General features: G+C 39.3%; 1 pseudogene; it reads right to left on the bottom strand.

Moving 5' to 3' along the window:
- Nucleotides 1–18,773: 18,773 nt before the first annotated feature.
- LOC141559224 (U6 spliceosomal RNA) lies at nucleotides 18,774–18,865 on the bottom strand (annotated as a pseudogene).
- Between the last annotated feature and the right edge of the window lie 6,582 nt (nucleotides 18,866–25,447).

Genomic DNA, 25,447 nt, shown 5'->3' with positions numbered 1-25,447 from the left:
GAAAGACCTTAAGAGGTTCCTTGTGTGTACTTAATGTTACCGTCTAATGATGACCATGTAGAGTTCAAAGAAACGTGGGACAATCTATAGGGAGCAATGCCATGATAAAAAGAGAACCAAAACAAAACAATACAAAGGCAATATAGCAATTAGGGTCAGGGGATAGTAGTACTCGGCTTAGAATCAGGAACCCCTGAATTCAAATTCAGCCTCAGGCATTTAATGCTATATGACTCTGCAAGTCAATTTACTTCACTTCAATATTCTCAACTATAAAAATGGGGATAATAATAGCCCCTATCTCACATGATTGTTGTGAGGATTAAATGAGATATTTTTTTAAAAAGAATATAGTATAGTATAATAAAGTTTTATTCCCTTCACTTTCCTAATATACACCAATATAAAACAAGTCAACATGGAGATGCAACAAAACTCTGGTCATATCTAATCACTGATAACAAAATCATATTGTCAAAGTTAAAGAATACAGCTTTCATTTCTGTTAATAACTGATAAGTTGAGGGAGATCATTTCTTAAAGGGAAATATTTGAATGTTTGGGGGCAAGTATTTGGGGGAAAGAAATTATTATAAACCCATAAATTTAAAAATACATGAATATTATAAAGTTTAGGAAATCATTCCAATGGAAAATCATTAAAGAGTTTCTTTTTTTCATATTTTGAATCCTTTTTTTGGTTGGTGTCAACCATTCATCTGGGAAGATGATGAGCTATATATTGGACATGCTCTTTGACTATTCTTTCAAGCAGAGAGAATGAGGTTTTATGGGAAAATCTTGTCTCTTCTATCCATCTGACTATGGAACTGGACCATTCAAGGAGAAAACTTAAAACTCTTTATTTAGCAAGATGACGTATCTCTTTTCTCTCTGTCCCAGTGACATGTGCTGAAATAACATAGGACAAAAGATAACCTGTAGATTTCTCCCCAATCCCCATCTCCATGTAGCAATTCGAGAGCTGTTAAGTGAAAAAAATACTATACTTGGAGACAGAGGACCTTGGTATAAATTCCAACTCCATCATTTACTAGGTTTTACAGTCAAGGAAGTGACTTTGCCTGCCTATGTAAATATGCATAAGTCAACTTATCTGAAAGGTGGGGATAACAATCATTGCACTACTCACCTCACAGAACTGTATGAGGAAAGTGCTTTGTAAACCTTAAAACACTCCCTAAATATGAGCTGTTATTATTATCTATGATTCTTTTTATCAAAAGTCTTGAGTTTTCATTCTGTGTAAAGCATGGGTCTGATGCTTTGCATTGCAGTAATTTACATTAAAATTGGTCACAAAAAAAAGCAAAAAAAAAAAAAAAGTAGTTCATTAATATGCTAAGACGCGCTAATTTGAACATTGCCGAAAAGCAATTGCAAATTCCATTTTGCCAAAGTGAAAATGTAATGCAGTGCAAATTAGGGCTGATGAACCTCTCTTTGGAAATTCAAACTTCATCTTGATGCTCCTGAGTTACCCAAACCTAGCTCCATATTGTGACTTCCTATCATGGAGAGTGACTTCAACCCACTTAAGACAAAAAAGCCCATATATAAAATGTTGGGAAAGTGTCAGCAATGTTGGAAAGACCTCAGGGAGGGAGCCAAAATTATTTGTTCATATTAAGAGATAGGCTTGATTAGAAATAGAGATAAATACGGAGGCAGAGGCAGGGACAGAAAGGAGACAGATTCTCCATGCAGGTAGATTAGTCCCAGGCTGATCGGCCACACCTAGCCCAGCCCAGTCTCCAGCTGGCTGTTGGAGGATAACAGTGAGGTTCTAGGTGTTGTGAGTTTTCAGGTAGGTTTAAAAGTAAGCTCCAGAGCATTCTCATTAACAGGTGCAGGCCCCCGGGCTGAGACAGATGGCTTTGGCAATAGGCAGTAGACATTGCTGTCCTTTGTATTCCAAGATGGTGCTTCATATGTGCTGCTGTCTGTTTGGAGACAAACAGTGAGTCCTAATGCCTGATCCGAAATCCCTTCTTACACACACACACACATGTACCCACAAACAGGTAGGCATGCTAGTTGGCATTAGGAACTCAAAGCTGCTTTTACTTGAATAGTTCCTCACTTCCTCTGAATAGTGTTCTATTGGAAAAGAAGGAGTTATATTGTCATTCATAGAAAACTCCGTCAGAGTTATGAAACAGAGACCAAGAAGTACAAAGGTGAGTTCAAGTCCTGATAATCTTCTCTGGACCTTCAGTTTCCTTTTGGTAAAATAAGCGAATTAGATAAAATAGAGAAAGTAGATAAAATGTGGTCTGTCACCTTGCTTTTTATTTAAAAAAATATTTGACAACTCTATTTCAATATAACTGGTTTCTTTTGTAATTCTATGTATTTTATTATATGCATTCTGAAAAGGAATCCATAGGCTTCATCAAACTGCCAAAGTTTTCCATAGCATACATATGTTGGGCTAGATGTTTTTTGTTTTTGTTTTTTAATTCTTTATAGCCTTAACCCTATGATTCTATGATAGCCCTCCCTAGCTTAAATCCAGTTCATTTGCATGTTATGACATTATCTTTGTGAGTAGTTGGAACTGCCCCATTAGAGACCCAAAAGGAACTGACTAGTGGAGAAACATATTTTCCTTTCTTCTCCCTTCTTTTTTTTGCCTTTCTTTTCTTCTTTCCCTTCCCTCTTCTATGTCCACATAGGGTATCATACCCTTACCTACAAGTGCTCTGCTCAAAGAAAATCCATTTTTATTGCTGAAACCTGGCAAGATATCTTGGGGTTTAAATGCTAGATTTTTTTTTCTTAAGGTCAATGCCTTACACCCACGTCACTCTGGTTCTCATTGATTGACCAAGGAGAGATCCCAGGCGAAGGCCCATTTGGACATTGTTTGGGCCCTGATTAGCTCAAGATGAATGTAAATAGCAATTGTTTCTGTTTGGGCCAGAAACCCTGAGGATCTTCTCCTCTCAGATTGATTTTTTTTTCTTACTGTGTTAAGGAGGCCATTCTCTGCCTCATTTCTTACCTAGCCTTAATCACTCTTTAGGCAATTGCCACAATCAAATTGTGATCTGTTAAAAGACCTTAGCTTAAAAAAGCCAGGGTCTCCCATTTCATCCACAGCCATCTCCAGACATCTTGATCTCTATCTTGCAACTGGACCCAGATGGCCCTAGAGGAGAAAGTGAGACAGGTGACTTTGCCCAATCCTCCCTCACTGAAATTCAGTTCATTTGTATGGCATGGCTTCCCCTCCCTGATGTCATGAACCTCTTCAAGAATGAAGCATAAACAACAACATTTGGGAGATTCCTACAACCCCTAGGATATCTCTTTAAATGACTAATGTATTAGAACTGCCAGAGCAAAACAGTCTCTTTTGCCTGTAAGTGAATTTATCATACTTTGCAATGAATAGACTAACAAGGAATCTGTATAATTTGTAGGATAATTCATCTGGCTTCTCCTCCCTTCCTCTCACTGCGGATTAAGCAGATGGGTGGGCAAAGATAAGCATTGCATTATGCCTCTAAAGGAAAAAGGATATGGCCTGGCCTCCAGCCTCTCCAGGCCACTCAACTGGCCTCAAAGGAATGGCTACAGCCTCAGCCCAGGCTGGTTAAGTAGTCCCAGGCCAAGAGTTTAGTTCATCTGTCTTCTGAGACCCCAGAGACCAAAGAGAAAAAAGCAAGTGTGCTGATCACAGAGCTGATAGTCAATAGATAATTGTTGATTGATTGACAGGAAAGTTTGCCTTCTCCCTGCTAGGGAAAGTTTTAAATCTCTAGCCAGCCTAGATATTATCTGAACTTAAATAGCCACCCAGACTCCAGGTATTGCAAGGCGGCACATGGTCTACAGTGGAAGATGAGCAGCCAGATCCATTTAAATTTTTCTCTTTTAAAAAATGTTGATTTTAGTCAAAATGCAAAGTGTAGCATGCAGGAGCCCAATCCCATCCACTGGAGTAACTGAGATTAGTTCATTAATGGGTTCAGCTACTGGCCATGCATCAGCATAACATTAGGAGCTAACTGATTTCCCACCATGAGCCACTTACAGCTGAGCATTTGCAAATCATCTCAAGATGCATGTCAAAGTGAGAGATGACAGTGTTAAAGAAATACATTTTTCATTTATTCTATTAGTAATACACATTATTGAATGTGCTATAGTGTAGACAATATAAAAGGCGAGTCTTTCTCATTTGTTTTCTAACCAGCAAACACACCTCATCCATACTAACACTCCTCTACAGCCCTGCCCGGCCGATGATTGTACGTGAGAAGGGACATGATGATGCATAAGGAGTTCGCACACATGGCAGTGCAATCTGATGGCACTGTTGAAAGGAGTGGCTAGTGAGACTAAGCCTGCTCCTTGACCTCTTATATCCATGGCCAAAGAACAGTCTGATGACTGATGATGCATTTAGAATCTCCTCAAAACTCCTTGGAATTGGAGTCAACCGTTGGGAGACGGAGCACCATCTCTGGAATGACAATGGGCTTAGTTTGTTGGCAGTGGTACGTGGCCACAACCATTTGAGTTTCCAACAGCCCCTGAACATTTCCATAACTGCGGGTTCATATACTGGTTTGATCATCTTTTTTAAAAAGCAGAAGTTTCTTGAGAAAATTAAGATAGGGGAACACAAGTCTTAGACACAAAGCAACGTAGTGTTTCGTCTGTGGATCCTTTCAGATGAAAGAACAAAGAAGGGTGGTGGATCATGTATAACAGTCCATCCACCAGAAGATGGTAGGATATTCTCAGACTTCCTTAAAAAAAATAGACTATAGTTCAAGCACTATCATTTATCAACTTAATCCAAAAAATATTTATTATATACCTATTTAATGCAAGGCATGGTGCTCACAAGGAACTGAAAAAACAAGGAGGTTCAGATGCCCAATCAGCTGCTATTAGTATGGGGACAGTACTAAATGAATTAACTGAATCATTTGGCATGCCTGCATTTCTTATAACACTGACTTCTATCTTACCCTTTGTTATTTTACCCTCTTTTTTGCCTAGATTGGGAGATATCACATGTATCTCTTCTTCCTACAAGACAGATATTTGTTTGAAATCAGGGACTAAGGATTTGTCTAAGTGAATGTTTATCTAAGTGAATGAAAAACTGACTAAGGTAAATCATTTTGAAATATATTGGACTCCTCTATTTTCTATTTGTTCTCATTCTTTCAGAGACAATTCAATCCAATGAAAATTTCTGTAGTGCCCTCCAGGTAGAATAATACAGCAAAAGAACTGGGATCTGAAGTCAGAGGACTTGGATTTAAATCTCTTCTCTGATATTTAACTACATGCATGATCTTTGGAAGTTATTTACCCTGTCTGAGTCTCAGCTTCTTCATCTATAAAATAAGACAGAATAGTTGTCTTAGATTGCTTCCAGGTCTAGAGTTCAATATCCATACAAGGTACGATGCTAGGAAATTCTGTTTAACTCTTTCCTCTGGTGCACCATTGAATATCTTATCCTCATGAGCCAATGAACAACGGCTGTGTTATTGGGCAAGTCATTTGAGAGGAAAGACCCACCAAGGGCCAAGAAACAACCAATAACACACAGCAAACCTATAAGATAGATGTTATTATCATACGCATGTTACAATTGAGTAAACTGAGGTCCACAGAAGTCAAGTGACTCATTCAGGCTCACTTAACTACAAAGTCCCAGAGGCCAGATCTGAACTAATTTCTTCCTGATTCTACTCCTAGAGCTCTAACCACTGTGATACCTAGCTGCTGCTATAATTTAGCACCCTCATCTAGATTTGAATTTTATCTCTTCTGCTAATTAATAGATTTCTGCCTAAAGATATCAAATGTGAAAGAATCAATGGACTATTACTGCATCTTAGTGGGAAAGTGGCTATGTAAGGCGCTGAGGAAATTGCAAAAACCATAAACCATGAGGTGCTACCTTCAAGAACGTTATAATCTCACTAGGAGAAAGAAATGCATGCACATAAAAAGTGAAATCACAACACAAGATTGTATGTGCTAAGTGTCAAATGGGGAATACACAAGCATCACACACACACACACACACACACACACACACACACAAAAAAAAAAAAAAGGAAGATCATTGGGAGCAAGGGTGGTCAGGGCAGGATCCTGGGAAAAGTGGGAAGGTAGCTGGACTTTATTATGGCTATTGAAGATGGATCAATGCATAGTGTTGATTAAGATGAGAAAACTGAAATAGATAGAGGTTAAGTGATTTCTCCTGGATCACATAGTTAATAAGCATGTGAGACACAATTTGAATTTGGATCTTCCTGACTCCCGATCCAGCACCCTGTCCATGGTACCTCCTAGCTTCATTTTGAGTATGGCATAAGCAAAGGTTCAGAACTAGGATTGCGCCAAATATATGTTGAGATACATGAACCAATGAATAAAGTTTGGGGATTATTCAATCAGAAGTTTCTATTATAATGGAATTTGATTAAAATAGAAGAAGAAAAGTCAAAATTAGAGGACAGAGAAGGGAATGACTCAAAGGTCCACCTTCTACAAAAATGACCCTGAGCTTGGAGGTATCAACCAAGGCCAACTCTTCTAATTTTACTAATTCATTCTTTCTTCTTTCTGGATTCTTCTTCACCAATTTTTCTCTTGATAACACTGCCTCATAAGTCAGAGGAGGAGAAATTCTCCAACAGACTTATGAGTCAGCAGCCAAGAGTAATGACTTGCCCTTACTGAAATTTATAGCCGCCTTTGGATGCCAGTTAGATCTAATAATTAGAATTCACTGCTACCCAAGTAACTCATGGTCCATCAACAGCAAGGGACATCGTAAGCATTCGCTTTTGCCTAATGATTTAAAACATCAGTAGACAGATTCCATGCACTTCTAGGTATGAGCTCCCTCTGATGTCCACTGAGGAGGAACTGAATTATGACCCCCAAATGCAATGGGGAGAAGGTAGGAGAATATTTAGTAATTGTGCACTCACTATGATTACATTTTTGAAGATTAAAAAAAAAAAAGAAAATTACTCTCATTTCTTCCAATTTGTTTGCCCTTTTCATTTACAAAAATAATCTCTGTCCCAGTTGAAGTTAGGGTGAATCCTGAGATGCAAAGATTCCCCAAGAAAATTCAATAGAGAAAACTTATTAAGGAATACCTAATATAACACCCAATTCAAGATAGTGTGATAAGTTCTCACTCTCACAAGTAATAAATATACTCACATTAAAAATGCATTTGTATTCTTCATTTGAAGTTTGATGTCTATCAAAATATATAAATATGTATTCTACTTCTTTCCATAGTAGTTTACTTTATATTGAAACATTTCTTAAAAAAAGAAAATCAACATTTTCTCTGAATCCCAAGATCATTAATATACATTAGATTAATAGGTCATAGTTTAAAGATGAACAATGGCTAAGACCTATAGCAGGGAAGAACAATTAGCAAATTCATGACTAATGTGGCTATTTATACATCTATCTCTAGGTTAACTGTTTAAAGGAGTTGTGGTTTACTGAAAACTTTTATGTGCTCATACCTCTAATCAAAGCAGAAGTACAGTGACACAGAGATAATGAAGAAGACATTCCAATTTAAAAAGGAAGGAGAATTAACAAATATAACACTTTCCATGTTTCATGGAATGTCCATGAAGGGAAATAGCTGAATATTAAGTAGGCCAGAGTAAAGAGCATCTGCTTAGAATATGAGAAACCAGGCTTTTTCACCTGAGGTGAGGACCTGGAAGTTGGAGACGTCCAAAGTTATTGATAAATATTCATGAATGAAGCTCCTGATTCTGCTAATCACTGTATCTTAATTCATATGACCTATCCAAAATCATTGAATTTAAAAGAGTTTCTGGTATCTTGCTCTACCTCAGGTAGGCCTCTAACTCCCTAAGGGCCATCTCAAATGGATTAGGCTATCTAGACTAGAGACAATAGGATCAAATCCAGCCCAATACCTGTGTGTTTGTTTTTTGTTGTTGTTTATTTGTTTTTACAGCCACAGGCTATACAAAAACAGGCAAAAGGCCATCTTTGGCCTCAGGCCTTAGTTTGTCAACTCTTGGTCTAGATCAAGTAAACCTCAGAGTAGTTACATATGCAGCTTTATTTCTCTGAACCAAAAAAAGATGAGGACCTGTGGGGTAGAATTACACCAGATAAACCTGTCTTTTTCACACCTTCCTGTAGGAATGCATATATTCATGCGATTTATATGTTATTCTGTAATTAGGATGGATGTACTAAAAAAGGTTTTTTGTAATAGCTAACCTAAGTAAGATACTTGGCTTTGATAACAACCAATTGGGCAGATCCCAACTTCTCAGTTCCTCATTTTCCTCATCTGTAAAATAAGAAAGCAGAACTCTATAAGGTCCCTATGGATTATAAATCCTGGAATCTCATGGCAATAGCCAAAGAAAATGAAACATATAGAAATTCAGTTTACACACAAGTTGTTGAAACACTGCTTTAACAAAGTTATATCTATGTGTCTTATACAAAAGAAGGATATTAAATGAAATAGAATTTCTGAGTCTCAACAAAGAACTAAAGCCTGCTTACTCCTCTTGGCTTAGGAGACGGTCCATTCTAAAGCTAACATGGTATAATTCATATGAAATTATTGGGAGGATTAGTTATAGATCATAGATTAGAACCTTCTAAATAACGAAAAAATGGTATTAATTTGCTACTCTCCCAGGGCAGCTCCTGGCAAAAGTTTCTTTCTTTGTAAGAACATGTAAATGTCCAAGTGGGGGGGGGGGGAAATGAAAAGTAAGAACCAATCAATAAGATATAAGTCCATTCCAAGGGGAAACTTTTGGATATATTTGTAATGATTTCCCCCACAAGATTTTGGAGAGCTGGAGGCTCAGAAAGAGCAATACTGTAAATGTTAAAGCCAAGGTGGAATGAACACAGTTGTGACTAGAGTCTGCTGGAGGGAACAATGGCATCATGGAGACAATGAAACTATAGTTTTTAAAACATAGGTACCTACATACTTTTATATTAAAATGGGACATGCAGACACTTAACACTTCCTAGCTGTGTGACCCTAATTGCCTCAGCAAAAAAAAAAAAAGGGGGGGGGGCTGCTATAGTGGAATATGGGCAAGATAGTATAGTGTAAGTCTTAGAATCTTGAAGGCCCTAAACCAATTTTTTCATCTCTGTGTACGTCAAACAACTGACTAGAACTTATCTATTAAGTCACAGATAGATTAGGACCTATGATGGTGAATGGAACTTCCACACCAGGATTTTACCACATAAAGAAATCTGAGTTAATTTTCTCTGTTTAATTAAACATTTATTTTTTTTTTTAACAAATATTGTATTACCTGATCTTCACAACAACCCTGTGAGATAGGTGCTACTATTCTCTTCATTTTAGAGTTGAGGAAACTTAGGGAGAGGATAATAAGTGACTGGCCCAGGGTCACACTGCGATAAATGTCTGAGGCCATATATGTACAGAATACTTCTTGACTCTAAGCTCAGTTCCCTTTCCATTGTGGTAGTTGGTGCCTTAGTGCCTGGCATATAATCAGTGCTTAATCAAAGCTTTTGGATTAATGTATAGGTATCTTCAATGGTATCATCTTCAGGTTTTTTAATCTCCAGATATCTTGCTTTATCTTCCATCCTCTGAGAGATTCTGGGTCAATTTCTTCAATGATCCCACCATCCCCCTGCCACATGGTGGATCTACCAAATAATGCACATATGTCTGAGACTGCACAGACTAAAGAAATTTTCCTTTTGGTTAAAGGCAGCCTACTTGTTATAAAACATATTTGAAATAAAAACACATATTTGCGTGAATTACCCAGACAATGCACAGTAAAGCAGCCTTGAGACTTGAGTCATGAGTTCACGGTCAATCTTTATTTCCTTTTCTATTGTACAGACATAGCTTGATATACCAAGCTGACCACATGCTGATTTTTAAGGATAAGTGATTGCTCATTAAGGTAGCCATTCTCCTCTCTCAGCAATTTCATTTTCTAGGAACCAAGCTGTCAAAGAGAAGGGCAACCAATCAAAATGATGGTTATATTCTACACACACACACACACACACACACACACACACACACACACACACAGAAATACACACATGAAACTTTTAAAAAGCACAGAGAAAGGGAACCAGTCAACTCCTGCGAGCTGCAAGAAATTCTTTATTCCAGTATAATTTCCTGAAGGAGAGGTAGTGTGGTATAATGGACAGAGAGCAGATCATGTAATGAAGAAGACCAGGTTCATGCTCTCTAGCATATATCACTATCTATGTGACTATAACTTAATTTCTTAGTATCCTAGGTGTCTTTCTTAGACTAAAAATTACCATTGAATTTGTCAGATTTAAAGGAAAAGAGGGAAGGATTTCCAAAAACCAAGAAATATTTCTAAGATATTTCCATCAGCTGTAACTATTCCCTTTTAGCTAATGTTGCAAGTCCTCTCCCTCACTCCTCTAACGATGTACTCTGAATATTAGGGAAGGAGGGTAAGGAGACGCAAATGAGGTGTCATACCTGGAGTAACTCCAAGGAGACGTGCAAGGAAATACTGAGGAAGAGAGTCAGAAAAGATCTGGACCATAAATTCACAACTGGAAATTTACTATCCAGCAGCTGCTTTTCTCCCAAGAAAAGCAATCAAATGCTTATTGATGTCAGAACTATGTAAATGATGCACAATATGTAACCTAAAATTGCTCTTAGCACTTAAAAACAAGGTTGTATTTTCAAGACATTTCACCCCCTCACCCCTCCTCCCGAATCAATGTATGGGTTATAGATTATTGATCACTAAGGACATAGCCCACAGCCGCTCTCTCAATGTCAGGAAGAGCGCTATTTTTCTCCCACTAAGGCTTTCCACTGTAGCTTTTAACCATGAGTCATAATATATTTTCAGACGTGGTGCAATTATTCATAGTCAAGTTATCCTACCCAAGCTTATCAAGAATTTAAACGGGAAAATATTTATACGCCGCTCCCCCTATATGGACCCCATGCCTATGGGCAAAGTCACCGCGCTGTTATTGGTCTAAGAAACACCTCTGCACCTTAAGATGACAATTAACTCCCTAATGGAAAACAATTTCAATGAAACTAATATCAAAATTCTGTAAACCTGCCAGCAGATAGAAGTTACCACATTATTGTGGTCTGTTTTTAAGGACAAATAAAGCATGGTGCCATCCAGTATGCTGGAGTACACGCGGCACTATAGACAGAAGTGTTTCAAGTCAACACAATATGAAAAAATTCAAAATAAAATGAAAAGTGTCTGAAAACAAACCAACATAAATATACAGCAGTCCTGTTAATTATGATTATTTATGATCACTAAGAACTGGCATCATTACTGTAGTTTCCTTTCCAAAATCGCACAAATTTGTTACTCGACGGCGCTTTCTGAGTCCTATAGGCAAGGGGAGGGATGCGCTCCCGGCAAGGGCTCTTCACGGCGGGGACACGCGGGGACGGAGCGTGGGTGCTGGAGCTCTACCCCCGCACGGAGGGATCCACGGGCACGCAGGCTGGGATGGTTCCCCAACGCTCAGCCACTTCTCATGGGCTGCAGATGTCTGAATCCTACCGATCTAATAAATAACGCGCTCAAATCCCGGGCACAAAGGTCTCCGAAAAATAGTGGGAGGGGGGACTGGTGGAGAGGTGGGGCAGGCTGCTATGTGCAGGCCATTGGGTCCGTCGTTACCTGCAACACTGGGTATTTCATCAGAAGTGACAAGACTTATTTACCTCCCCTCCGCCCCCCCATTTCCCCCAGCCCCCCTGCTTTTTCTCCTCCTGGCTTGACAACGTGTCACTGACACATCACTGCCATCCTCCTGTCCTTGCAACCTGACCTCTGTAGCTCGCTGCGCCCAGTGGTCAGGCCATCCTCGTCTCACTCCAACCACATCTGACAGGAGACAAGCAGATCGCAACCGAAAGTTCTGGCACCTGAGCCGCCCTGGGACTACACAGGTAAATCAGGGTCATTCTTGTTGTCTCCAGGCTAACAACAGAAGGAAACATGACATCTCTAGCAACACAGCTTACATTCGCATATTCAGAGACGCCATCATGCGCTTACAAGAGGGCACGGATCGGGCACGATCCCCTACCCACAGACACCTTTGGGTGGGACTAATGGCTCAACAGAGCCCCCGAGGTGAGCCCCCAAAGAGGAGAAGGTCGGCTGCGCGAGTCAGGCGGGAAAGGCGGCGCTAAAACCCGCAGAGAGGGAACCGGTCACTTCTCCAACCTAGCCAGGGACAGACAGTCCAGTCCCGACCCCCTGAGAATGGGGTGACAGAGGGGAGGCAGGAAAGGAGTTCTTCCGTGCCCTCCCGCTGCCCTGCCTCCCCTCACTTCCCCAAGCATGAGCGGCTTCCAAGTTAGCCCAAGCATTGTTTGTCCAAAAGGGAAATCTTGCCTTTGAAAATGACATCCATGATGGTTGGGGTAGTTAAATGGTTTTTTCTTTTCCCTTTTTTAGTGAAATGTCTGTGCAAACCCTGGAGATTATCCTGAGACTTGAAAAACTTCATACTGTTTTAAGCAGGTGACAGTAATGTCACCGTCTGAAGGGGTTGGGGGTTTTGTTTGTTTATTTTTCTCCTAGACTCAAAGGAAAAAAGTTGATATTGAATAGAAAAAGTTAAGTGGAGAAAGATACTTCTTTGATGGAAATAAGTATAACACAGGTCTTTCTTTAAGCATAGTCCCCTGCTCCTTGGTAAAATGACCAGTGCCATTGTGAAAAGGGTTTGTTAGCCTGCTGGCTCCAAGTTCCCCCATCCACCCACCCACTACCACTACCACAAAAAAAAGAAAGAAAGAAAGAAAGAAAGAAATGTTGTTTCTTAAAATAGCTCTGATTTTACATATAAACATGGCTGCAACCAATTCTTCTGGATCCAATCCAAAACAGCCCTAGTCCCTGTGGGCCAAGAATAGTTATGGGTATATAAAGGAAGCATGCTGAACTCAGACATACCTCGCAACACCTTATAGGAACCATGATTCTTGTCTCTCTTTTGTGAGTCAATTGAGAACAGACTAAAATCAATCCAGGAGATTTACAGATGTTAACATCATGATTCATGCTCCCTCCGAGATAAATATGAGAATATCTGAACTTGGCTTGCTCCTCAGTATTTAAGTCAACCTCTTCTAATAACCAAAACAACCAACAAGCATTTTCAATATGTACATGTTTTGGGGTTTGGATTTTTTTTTTTACAAAATGAATTAAAATGTGAAAAATCAAAATGTGAGTCCAGGAATATGGAACAAACTTATAACATATATGGGTAAGTTTCTAACATGAATGAAGCTCTGAGGCAGTCTTTGGTGAAGATGAGGTCCGTATCCCTTCTTGCTCTCCTCCCTGTGCTTGGTCTGGGAATTATTTCTCTCTTTCATTGCTCAGCTTGCTGATGAGTACTATATTCTTTTTTTTCCCCTGAGGCAACTGGGGTTAAGTGACTTGCCCAGGGTCACACAGCTAGGAGGTGTTGGGCTGGTGCTCTATCCACTGCACCACCTAGCCACCCAGGTAAGTGCTGTATTCTGTTCAGTCCTGGCTTTGAAGTCCCTACTACATAGAAAAGAGAAAGCTTCCATGTATATTTACTATTCTCCTGGAAATTTTTTCTCTCCTTCATTATGGTGCTTTCTCTTTGCTCGTCTTTCTTTGGCATTTTCTTTCCACTAACAGCATTCTATGAAATAGTCTTTTCTTTCCATTACCAGTGCTTGCCACATAAAATAACATGAGAAGTTGCTGATCTGGATATAGTTGAGAATTTAATTCCAGGCCACCATATGTTCAAGTTATAACCTAGTATGATGAGCCTCCAGATAATCAATCTGTTGATATTCATAGAAATTTCTATTTTTTGTATCAACTCAACTTTCTGAACCTAGAGAGGAACTGAGAGAATCTGGTGTGACATCCTCATCATGACAAATTCTTCTCCTTGGCAGCCAAGGAGAAGAATCTCAGTCAAGTGTTTCTTATTTCGGTGTTTTTTTCCCTGGTCTATTTGAAAATGAATCTCAATCACAACTTAATCAGTCCAGTTATATTCCCTTCTTCTCTGACTCAGGCTCTGTGAATCATCATCATGGATGACCCACTTTGCATCATACTCCAGAGGATCCTATGAGATGAAGAGTACTAATAAAAGGTATTATTTATAGGTAGTATCTTCATCCAAAATTTTTTCAGGTTTCAATTGTTTAAAAAGCACACACGCGCACACACACACACACACACACACACACACACACACACACAGCCTTATGAAAAGCAGCCATAACAAAGCAGAATGAGGGAAGGATGGGGGCTAGAAATCTAGCAGGCTTCTAATCATAAGGAGACCCTCGGATTGGAGAAATGAGACTCTGGGAAGGAAAGATACAAGAAAGATGAAGTGGGCAGGTAGCTCCAATCTTGCCACCAACTAGAATGAAAGATCTTTGAGGGCAGGGACTATCTCACTTTTGCGTTGGTGTCCACAGCACTTTTATGCTCAATAATACTGATTGGCAGACTGCTGATCCTTTCCATGGAGGAAAGACAGAAATAGCAGGGACACCATAGTACAGGGTAGAAAAGTGAATGTCAAAGCCAAGGTTAGGGGAGAAAACACATGAGCATCACTTTGAAAGCAACTCAAGAGTCAACAGGTTATCATTCCAAAGTCCCACATGGAGACATTTCTAATAAACAAGTTTCTCCCTCAGCCAGGCTCAAGCTGAAGTTCTAGTCTATCCCAGGTCTTCACACACACACACACACACACACACACACACACACACACACACATACACACTCAAACATAACCTCTTTAGCACTGGAAACAGACTAGAGACCTTACATCAGCCGTCAAAACATTAATGATACTCTAGGCCCAAAAAGCCCAAACTACAAAAATCAGATTTTCCTCTGAACAAACCTCACTTCCTAACAAGCGTCAAAGGACCACAACAGAGACTTGGAAAGCCCACCTGGAGCCTTTACAGTCCTGCCCCCAAATTTAACAGCATGCCAAACTGATACGACCTTGGCGGTAATGGGACTTCAGGTAAAATATCATCGGGCTCCCATCCTGAGATACCTATTTTCAACTGATTTAGCAGTAAAAGAGTCAGTTCTACAACTGACCCAGATCATTAGCCATGGAAAAAGTGCCATTCGTTAGAGCTAAAATCAAAAGGAGTATCGTTCTACTTCATAGCCTCAGATCCCAGCAGGGTTCTGGGAAGGTGTAACAGAGTCCCGCAACATTAAATTTAGAGCAGAGGGGAGTTTTGAATTTACCTAGAAAATAAAATTCAAAGCACAGAAAGAACCTTCATCAACAGAACCTTAAGCACAGGCACTCTAAGCCCAAACTCACCAATAGGCAGGCTAGCATCCCTTCAATGCCCTGCCTCCCCCACCAGGAAGCCTCAGAGGAGTCAACTACTAGGTAGGTGGGAGGTTCTGCCCTTGCTATTTATTTAGGCTTTTGTGCTGGAGGGAGGGAGACTAGTCTGCTCCCGACTCTTCCTGATGACCTGGGACTCTAACTGGAATGTCAAGGCACAAAATAAATATTCCATGCAAAATGATGTTAATGGCAGGTGAGGGATGGAGATGAGAAGCCCAGCTACCAAAAAAAAAAAAAAAAAAAAAAAAAAAAAAAAAAAAGATTGAGGAGAAAAAAGAAAAGTCTGATTTCACTCTCTTCCATAAAAACTAACTAAATAAAAAGGGGCAGCTAGGTGATGCAAAGGATAGAGTACTAGCCCTGGAGCCAGGAGGACCTTGTGTTCAAATTTGACCTCAGACCCTCAACATTTAATAGCTGTGTGATCCTAGGCAAAGCACTTAACCCAATTGCCTCCAAAAAAGAAATAAAGAAAAGAAAATTTAAATTAAAAAATTTTAAATATGGCATTAGTTCAAAAGGAGTTAGAAAGTAATCCCCCTTTTCTTTCCCTTTCTCCTTGTACACTCCTGCTTGCCATCTATGTGCAATGACCATAAAGGGATCATTTCCCCAGACCTATTTATAAGCAATTTTGAATACATCAGAGCCTCTGCTGACCTCCTATTCCAGTGCTTCCTTAAGTGATATAAAAATGACCCTGGGCTCTTAGAAGCTGGGCCAGCAAAGAGCAGGTTTGGTGAATCTTACCAGGCTGGAAGGGCTTCAAGTACAGGCCCAGAAACTCACTGTGTGTCTGCTGCCCAAGGATCAGCTCAGCTGAGGTCAAAAACATTCATTGCTTGCTTGGTTGCCAGGGGGAGGTATAAGCATTTAGTAAATGGCAAGTAACTGATTGCTGTTATAAATTTCATAATAAAAAAACAAGATTTAATTTAATTTAAAAATATTTTAAATTTTAAAAATTAAATTAATTTTGAAAAATAAATATAAAATAAATAAATAATATTTGATAATTGAGAACTTTCATCAGTAAAGTACGGGTTTGAATCTTGCCTCCACTATCTCAACCTGTATAAAAAACCCCTATCTAGGCTACTTTGGACAAATGCCTTAACCTCTTGGAACCTTTTTGTCTTTATCTGTAAAATAAGGAAGTGAGATAAGATGATCAGTCCTGTGATATGTCCTTTCCACTAAAAAGGTCCTTTTTACTCAAAAACCTTATCCAAGGATCAGAGATTTAGAGCTCAAAGGGATTGTAGAGCCTGTTGAGACCAACACTATAATTTTATAGATAAGAAAATTGAGTCACAAAGTCACTTTCTCAGGATCACCCAGGAAGTATTTGAGGCAGAATTTGAACTCAGAGCTTGCTAACTCCAGGTCAGATTCTTTATCCAATATGCCAGTTAGCTACTTACGCAGAGTAGCTTACTAAAACAATATATACATATGGAGAAAGTCTTGGTTTCTGTGTGGGGCAAGAGGGAGTATGTAGAACTCTCCCACATGAGTATATTTCAGTGTATAACAATTCTGCATTGTGTCCTAAGAGCACTCGTAGACACCCTTGAAGAAGACAATACTCTAACAGCACCATTACCATTACCATAGACTGGCTAATATCTATTAGTCTGAAAATAATGAATTTTTCCCCCATTTCATAAACAGGCTGTCTCTATCTACAGTGTCCACCATTCCATGAACTAGAGCTTCCATTTACATGGAAAGACTTCAATCTATTTTATTTTATGCTGATCATTAACTAAGAATATTTCTCTCTGGAGATTTATTACATTAATGAGCTCTGAAATTACTCATAGCAATTAAGTATATTGTTCTTAAACTCTTCAGAGATTATTGAAATACTTGTGTTGCTTCTACAGGGAAGCATAAATAAAGGGTACAACTCATCCTTCCCCCTCCCCAAACAAACTAGCAGCTGGTCATATCCCTGCCTTTCTGAAACATCTCCCTTTTCTAGCTCTATCAGTCTTTTTGGATTGTTCAACACAAAAATCTCACAGTCCTTCCTACCAAAGGAGCTTTGTATTTCAAGTTAGATTTAAATTTTTCTAGCTTACAGCAGGCCTTCCCACATGCTTTGAGTCAACAGAGTATACAACCTGTCCACTTGTGCTTCTTCCATTTGGACAAAAGAACTGAAAGGCCCCGATAAACTAAGCGGCTTTCCCTCAGAATCGACCTCTGGTATACATCACCAATGCTGAGACTTGGCCAGCTTGGGGTAGTCACCCAAATCCATGACCATGAGGATGTACAGAATGGGATGTAACAGGAGGTATCTACCCTGGTCAGTTTGGGGTGTCCCCTTTTAGAAAGGCCATTGATAAACTGGAGCTCTCCAGCTTTTTTGAATTTATATAAAGGAAAACTTCATAACAATTAATGCTGTCTACAAGTGAAATGGGTAGGTCAGTCAGTCAGTTAGTCAACAAGCATTCATGAAGCTTTTTACTAACTATGTGTCTGGTATATTATGCCAAGTTCTAGGAACACAAAGAAAGATCCTACCTTGAAGAAGCTTGCATTTAAGTGGAGGAGACAAATAGAAGGGCAATGAGATACAACAGAGAGTAGATGGGTTGTAATCTTAGAGGGGAGAGCCCTAGCCTCTAGGGGGAAGGACAAAGGGAACTTGACATGAGTCTTGAAGGAAGACAGTGAGGTTGGAGGTGCAAAGACAGAGATGGAGTACTTTGGTGGGGGAGCAGCAAGAAGGATGTGTGGCTGGATCTCAGAATGAGAGAAAGTAAGAGGGTAAGACTGGAAAGGCACTCATGGGCCACATTGTTAAGAGGCTGCAAGTCTCCATCATGGGAGGTCTGCAGATAGAACAACTGCTTGTCTAGGGATGCTGAAGAAAAGATGCTTGATCAGGTCCAGCCTCTGAGGATCCCACCAGCTTTGAGGTTTTCTGAGAGCTTCCTTCTTGAAGGCAAGGCAACGTATCCTCTGCTTCTTTTTGTAATCCCAGCACTTAGTGTAATGTAACACATAGTAGGTGCTTTAAAAATGGTTATTTATTGACTGTTCACGCTATGTCTCCCTTCCTCTAATGTAGATCATTTCTCCTGGACATTATCTGTACATCTGTGGAGAACAATTCCAGGATAATGCCCTTCTAATGTTGCAAAAACCACCTTCGCGAAGATATCCATCCTGGAAGAATACAACTGGGCTTGGGCATTTCCCCACTTAGAGATTCCGGGACTCCAGCCAGAAGCTCTCTGCCTCTACTCTCTTGCTTACACTGCCCATACTCTGATACAAATTTCCTTTGTGCAGGGGCCTTGCTAATCTTCTCCGTATCCTTCCAATACAAATTTCCTAAAGAAATACCTTCTAGCCTCAGGTTTCCAACAGGGCTTGCTGAATTTCACTGGTCTCTCCCAAGCAATGAAAATTAGATAGATAGTTTCTCTCTCCAGGACACAACATAAATGAAAAGTTTGTCATGGATGGGACAGGGGAGGAGGGAAGAGGACAAAAGTTCTCTCTCTTCCTCCTTCCCTCCCTCCCTTCTCTCTCTCTCTCTCTCTCTCTCTCTCTCTCTCTCTCTCTCTCTCTCTCTCTCTCTCTCTCTCTCTCTCTGTTTTTCTCATTCTCTCTGTCTCTCTCTCTGTGTTTTTCTCATTCTCTCTGTCTCTCTCTCTGTGTTTTTCTCATTCTCTCTGTCTCTCTGTCTGTCAATCATTCTCTCTCTTTATCTCTCTCTGTTTCTCTCATTCTGTCTCTCTCACTTTATCTATGTCTCTGTCTCTCCATCTATCTGTCTGTCTCTATCTTTCTTTCTCTCTATCTCTCTCAATCTCTCTGCCTCTCATTCTGTCTGTGTGGGTGGGTGTCTATCTCTCTCATTCTCTCTGTTTCTATCTGTGTTTCTCTCTGTCTTTTTCTCTCTGAATGTTTCTTATCTCTGTGTCTGTCTGTCTGTCTCTCTGTGTTTGTGTCTCTGTTTCTCTCTCTCCTTCTCTCTGTGTATGTCTCTTACTGTGTCTCTTTTTTCTCTGTCTCTGTCTCTCTTTTTTTCCTCTCTTTCTCCAATTCTCTCTGTCTCTCTCTCTCTCTCTCATTTTCCCTGTCTTTCTCTGTCTCTATATATGTCTTTCTCTGTCTCTGTCTCTCTATATCTCTCTGTATCTCTGTGTCTCTCTCTTTGTCCATCTCTCTCTTTCTCTCTCTTTCTTTCTGTCTCTTTCTCTGTCTTTGTCTCTGTCTCTCTGCCTCAGTTTTACAAAGTAAAAGAGAGAGAGAGAAAGCCATAAAGGGAGCAGGAACAGCAGCCCATTGGTTTGAAACTGTTCTGTATGCTAATGTAATGATGTGAGAGAGCAGAGAAACCCTAAGGACACCCATCTCTTTATCACCTTATAGGGCATGACCAGCATCGAAGAACATAATTGAGGCACAGGTTATTAAAATGCAGCAAGAGATAACAGGCCATAATTGAACCCCCTAATGGCACAAGCAGTAACAGTTCAGCAACAAGGAAGAGTGTACAGAATTTGCACGGAATGTCAGTGTGGGAGATGCATAATCCTAGAACTTTGGCTGCCTTTGGCCAAGGGGTAAATGTTAGCTGAGCCCTGGCCTCCCCATACTGGGCCCAACTGGGGGTGCAAAGAAGCCCAAGAGACCGGGGGTCGAGCTGAGAGCTTTCTGATCACCATCCTGCCCAAGCCCCACATTTTTGAAGAGGGAACAGACTCAGCTAGGGAAAAGGGGCTTCTCAGAGGTCACGCAGTGGTCCAGAAGGACCTCCAAGGAAGATCCTGGTCTCTAAAGGCAATGTGCTTTTCTTTATACGTGGTGCCCTCTATCATCCTTGCCCTGGAGAGTGCTCACAACCTACGTGAAGAGAAAAACTTGCATTCAGCAGGAGATAATACAAAATACCATCACCCTTGGTGCTATTGGTCTAGACTCTAAAATTCTATAGGATTTGAGAAAAAGGAAAGATCAAGAAAGGTGGAGACTGCAGCAATCTCCTTTTCTTCTTTGACAAAAAGCCATTTCTCAAGAAAGAATTTTAGAAATTCATTCACACTAATGTGTAAATGACTGGAAAGTCTTAAAATGTAAATTTTCCCAGTATTTCTCTTTTTACAGGAGACACAGGCTTAAGCTAGGAGAAAATTTTTCTAACAGTGGAATTTCTTAAATCATCAAGAAGGTGAGGAAGTGATTTGGATCTAGGGAAGGGGCTTTTTCAGTGTCCTTGAAAATATTCCACATAGAATAATTAGACTGATCTTGCCTATAGAACTCAAGTGGTGCATAAAACTATCTCAAGAAATAAGTTCCCCAAATCAAGTACTTTTGGTCTGAATTCAGATAATGGCATTTGAAATAAATTTCCTTGAAAAAAGGCTGACAGCACTTCCTCAACTAAACCCTCAGATCTTAGAACCTTTAGTATCTTCAGACTCTTAAAACTTGCCACTCTTTTTAGTTCTTAAAAACAGACATATAAAGCAAGTAATGATAAAGAAATGGAAACAGAGATGCTAACTGGACTGTCAAGGGCAACACAAAAGAAATTTGAGACAAACAATATAGAGGTTAAGGGACTTAGTTTCCTTCTAAAGAGAAATCCCAACTTATATAACACAATGATGCTGTAAGGGGTAAAGTAGGAAGTAAAGCAGGGAGAAGAGGGCTGGGTTTTGTCCCAGAGTGTGAAAATTTAGAGGGCCTTGATAGCACTTGTAGTCCTTTATCATTTTAGAAAGAACTAAACATACTACTTGGTTAACAAAAATAATTATCCAAAATAGGAAACTACTACCTGGCATCCTTCATCTCCTACTTTACCCTAATAGTTTCACAGTATCCTAAGGTCTCCGCTTACCCCATAAACTGAATTTATCTTAAAAAAAATTAATTGAAGGTTTGTTTCTGATAACACTGGTCCCAGAAGTAAAAGTTGCTCACTAAAATTTGCAAAGGATATAGGTATTGGGAACAGGAGACCCTCAAATTTTGCATATTTGTGTATTTAAATTATTCTTATAGTAGATTGATAGAAACTCCTTAAAAAACAACAACACACATTTCTTTTGTAGCCTAATAATCTTCTGAGATAAAAGTAAATATTCAAAGAGGAGAACAAGATGTACATATAGCCCATGAAATGAATGAATGCCGAAAAGATGTCCTTATAAGCATTTGGAAAGCAGTCATCACACCATGATCATAAGAACAGAACAATTCTTCCCTTCCCTGTCCTACCCTGTCCTGCCCTGTGGCTTTTAAGACAAATATAAAATTCACTGTTTGGCTATGAACAACATCCTTCATAATCCCCTTTCTAGATTTTTACTCCTTAAACTGCCCTTTCTCTCTCTCTCTCTCTCTCTCTCTCTCTCTCTCTCTCTCTCTCTCTCTCTCTCTCTCTCTCTCACACACACACACACACACACACACACACACACACACACACACACAAATCTAGTGACATTGTTCTCGCTACACTTCAACAAGACACTAAGACATTCTATCTCCTGACTGTGGGCATTTTCCCTGGCTATCCCCCATACCTGGAATGGTTCTTCTCCTCATCTCTACTTTCTGACCTCCCTGGCTTCTTTTAAGCCCCAGGTAAAAGCTTACTTTCTTCAAGAAGCCTTTCCCAATCCCCTTAATTCGAGTTCTTTCTCTTTGTTGATTATTTCCTAATTTATACTATATATTGCCTGTTTGTACATGTTGTTTACACATTGTCTTCCTCATCAGACTGTGAGCACTTTACAGGCAAAAAATATCTTGATTTTTTTTTTTGGAATGCCCAGAGCTTAGCATAGTGTCTGGCTCACAGTAAATATTTAATACATATTTATTGGAAGGGAAGATTCTGGGAAGATGGTGGAGTAGGTCAGTAAATTTCAAGTTCTCCAGATTTCCCCCACATAAAAGTATAAATTTTGCCTCAGGGCAAACATAGACTGGTAAAAAATCAAGAAGACCTGGGGCAGAACAGGGATCTTTTCAATACAACCCAAGAAGATCCAAAGAAGCTGCAGGGCAGGGGCACTGATGGTTAGGGGCACTTGCAGGACGTTGCTCTTGGTTTGGGGTTCCAGGTCAGAGGGGAGAGCTGAAATGAAGCTAAAGGCACCATCCCTGCTGCACATGATTAGAGATGCTTACACTAATACTTCTTATTTTTTAAAAATGAGCTTGCAAAGAACCCAACCATAGAAACCTACTATAGGAATAAGGAAGACCAGAGTTCATCCTCAGAGGAGGACACTGAAGTAAAAAAAAAAAAAAAAAAAAAAAAAAAGCTTCTACCCCAAGAGTAACATTAAATAGCTTCCTGCCCAGAGAGAATTTATAGAAGAACTTAAAAAAGAATTTAAAAATCAAATGAGAAACATTGAGAAAAAAAGCTAAAAAAAAACATCCAAGAGAAACAAGAAGATTATGGAAAAAAAAAGTTAAGCAATTGGAAAAGGAGATATAGAATCTTAAAGATGAGAATAACTCCTTAAAAATCAGATTTGGGCAAAGGGAAGCCAGTGAAGCCATAAGAGAACAAAAAATAACAAAAGAATGAGAAAATATAACAACTATTTTATAAGAAATGACAGATCTAGAAAACAGATTAAGAAGAGAAAATATAAGAATAACTGGACTTCAAGAAAGTTGTGACCAAAAAGAGAACCTTGCCACAATAATGCAGGAAATAATCCAAGAAAAACTGTCTTGGTATGATAGAACTTGGTATGAGTGGAAAGTAGAAATAGAAAAAAAAATTCACCAATCATCACCTCAAAGAGAGCCTTTGTGGAAAACACACAGGAATATTAGTGCCAAATTTTGAAACCTCCAGATCAAAGAGAAAATTCTGCAAGAAACAAAAAAAATCAAATATGCTGGAGGCACAATTAAAATTGTACAATATTTAGTAGCAGCTACAATAAAAGACCACAGGCCCTAGAACTATATATATCAGCAATCAAAAGAACTAGTCTTGAAGCCAAAAATATCATATTCAGCAAATTTATCCATAATATTGAATGAAAAAAAGGACATTCAACAAACTTGCAGATTTTCAGGACTTTCTTTCAACCAAATCTGACCTCAATAGAAAATTTAACATATAAGAGCCAATATTAAATATCAATTTCAAGAAACTTAACACAGACAAATTGTATGTTATTTACATGGAAATGTATACCATATGTTTAAAATTGACATCAGCAATTGATACCTCAAAAAAAAAAAAAAAAAAGCAAAACTACCTACCTAGAAAAAAAAAGGTAAAAATCATAATTATGTTATACAAATTTGGTACAGAGGAAGAATAGACACAGAGGCATTAGAGGGGACAAGGAGTACTCCTAGTTCTCAAAAACCTGCTCCCATCAGGAATAGGTGGCATAGGCAACATATATACATAATATAAAGGAAATATCATCCTCCAAAATCTACAAAGAAATAATGGGAGAGAGATGGACAGAGGAGGAAGCAAAGGGTGTCAGAAGAAGAAACGGGAAGGATCTATAGGTGGAGGAAGGTTTAGTAATAGCAAGGCAAGTTAAGGAGCAGAATTAAAGCAAAGAGCAGGAATGAGAAAGAAGAGATAAGTCAAACTTGAAGATTCAAATAAAAGAGAAATCTTATTTGTCAGCCACATAGCTGTTGTTTTGGATGCGTTTTGCATGGGGGTGGATACGTGTGTTCATGTGTGTGTGGAGGGGGTGTGTGGATGTGGATAGGTGTGGGTATGTGGGTGAGTATGTATATATGTATCTGAGTCTGAGTATACGTAGATATATCTGCATGTTGCTCTATGTATGTGTGTATAGAGATGTATATGTGTGAATGGGTCTGTGGGCGGGTGTGAATATATATGTGGGGGGTGAGTATATAAGTATATATATAAACTTATACATGCTTAACTATAGACTGCTTAGGGGAGTTGAGGAAGATGAAAGGGGGGAAAGGGAAAAAAGAATAACGTAAAAAAAAGTACGCAGCAGAGAACAAAAAAATAATCTGCAAGGAAGCAAAGAAAAGAGAGACAGTCATGAATGTAATTTTCTTCTACTATTATATATCCTTTCTTGAACTGGTAAATTTTTTTATATATTTTGAATCCTCCCTGATGTTCTGCTGCGCACTTGACAATGTTCTGTTTTGTTTTCTTTTGTTTTCCTTTTCTTTTTTCTAGCCTTTTTTTTAAATAAAATAAATAAATACAAGTTTAGTGATTGAATAGATGAATGACTATAAGAAAAAGCAAAAATGGATCTGGCTAAGACTTTTTTTGATCCAAAACCATTTAATTGATGAAGAAATGTTCTGGTGAAGGAACTTTCTTAATCAATGCACAGGTACAAAGATTCTGCTTGCCTGTCTTACTTTAAGATTCAGTTCAATCTTCTGTTCTTCAGGAGGACTGTAGTGGTCCAATCATTGTTCACCCCCCTCCTCTTCTCCCCTGTTGCTAAAGCCTTTCTGAAATCTCCTTCCATTTTACATTGCATATGTCTTATACATGCATAGTTGTTTGCATATTATCTCTGCCATTACATAGAAGTTCCTTGAGAATAGAAACCTAATTGCATCTACTAGCCACTTAATAAATTCTTGTCAACTGACTGGCTTCTAGTCTTAAAGAGTTGCCTGAAGTCTCTAAAGAGTTAGCCAGAACTATGGCAGTTAGCCTGCAGTTAGCCAGAACTCTGGCAGAGTTATAATTTGAACCCAAATTTTCTAGACCAGCCCTCTATCTAGCAAACTCTACTATCTGTCCTTGTTAAGACTTCAAAACAGCAGCCTTAAAGTCATAGGATCTTTGATTTAGAGGTGAAAGGAGCCTGAGGGTCATCAAGGTCAACCTTCCCAAGGTGAGACCCAGAGCAAACTGCACAGTGTGATGCAGGATTGGAGGCCAGGCCTCTAGGTCCAG

This window comes from Sminthopsis crassicaudata, chromosome 2 (assembly GCF_048593235.1).
Source record: "Sminthopsis crassicaudata isolate SCR6 chromosome 2, ASM4859323v1, whole genome shotgun sequence".
In the NCBI taxonomy this organism is placed as follows: Eukaryota; Metazoa; Chordata; class Mammalia; order Dasyuromorphia; family Dasyuridae; genus Sminthopsis; species Sminthopsis crassicaudata.
Note: the sequence above shows the minus strand (reverse complement) of the source record. Positions and strands in the feature narration are given on the sequence as shown.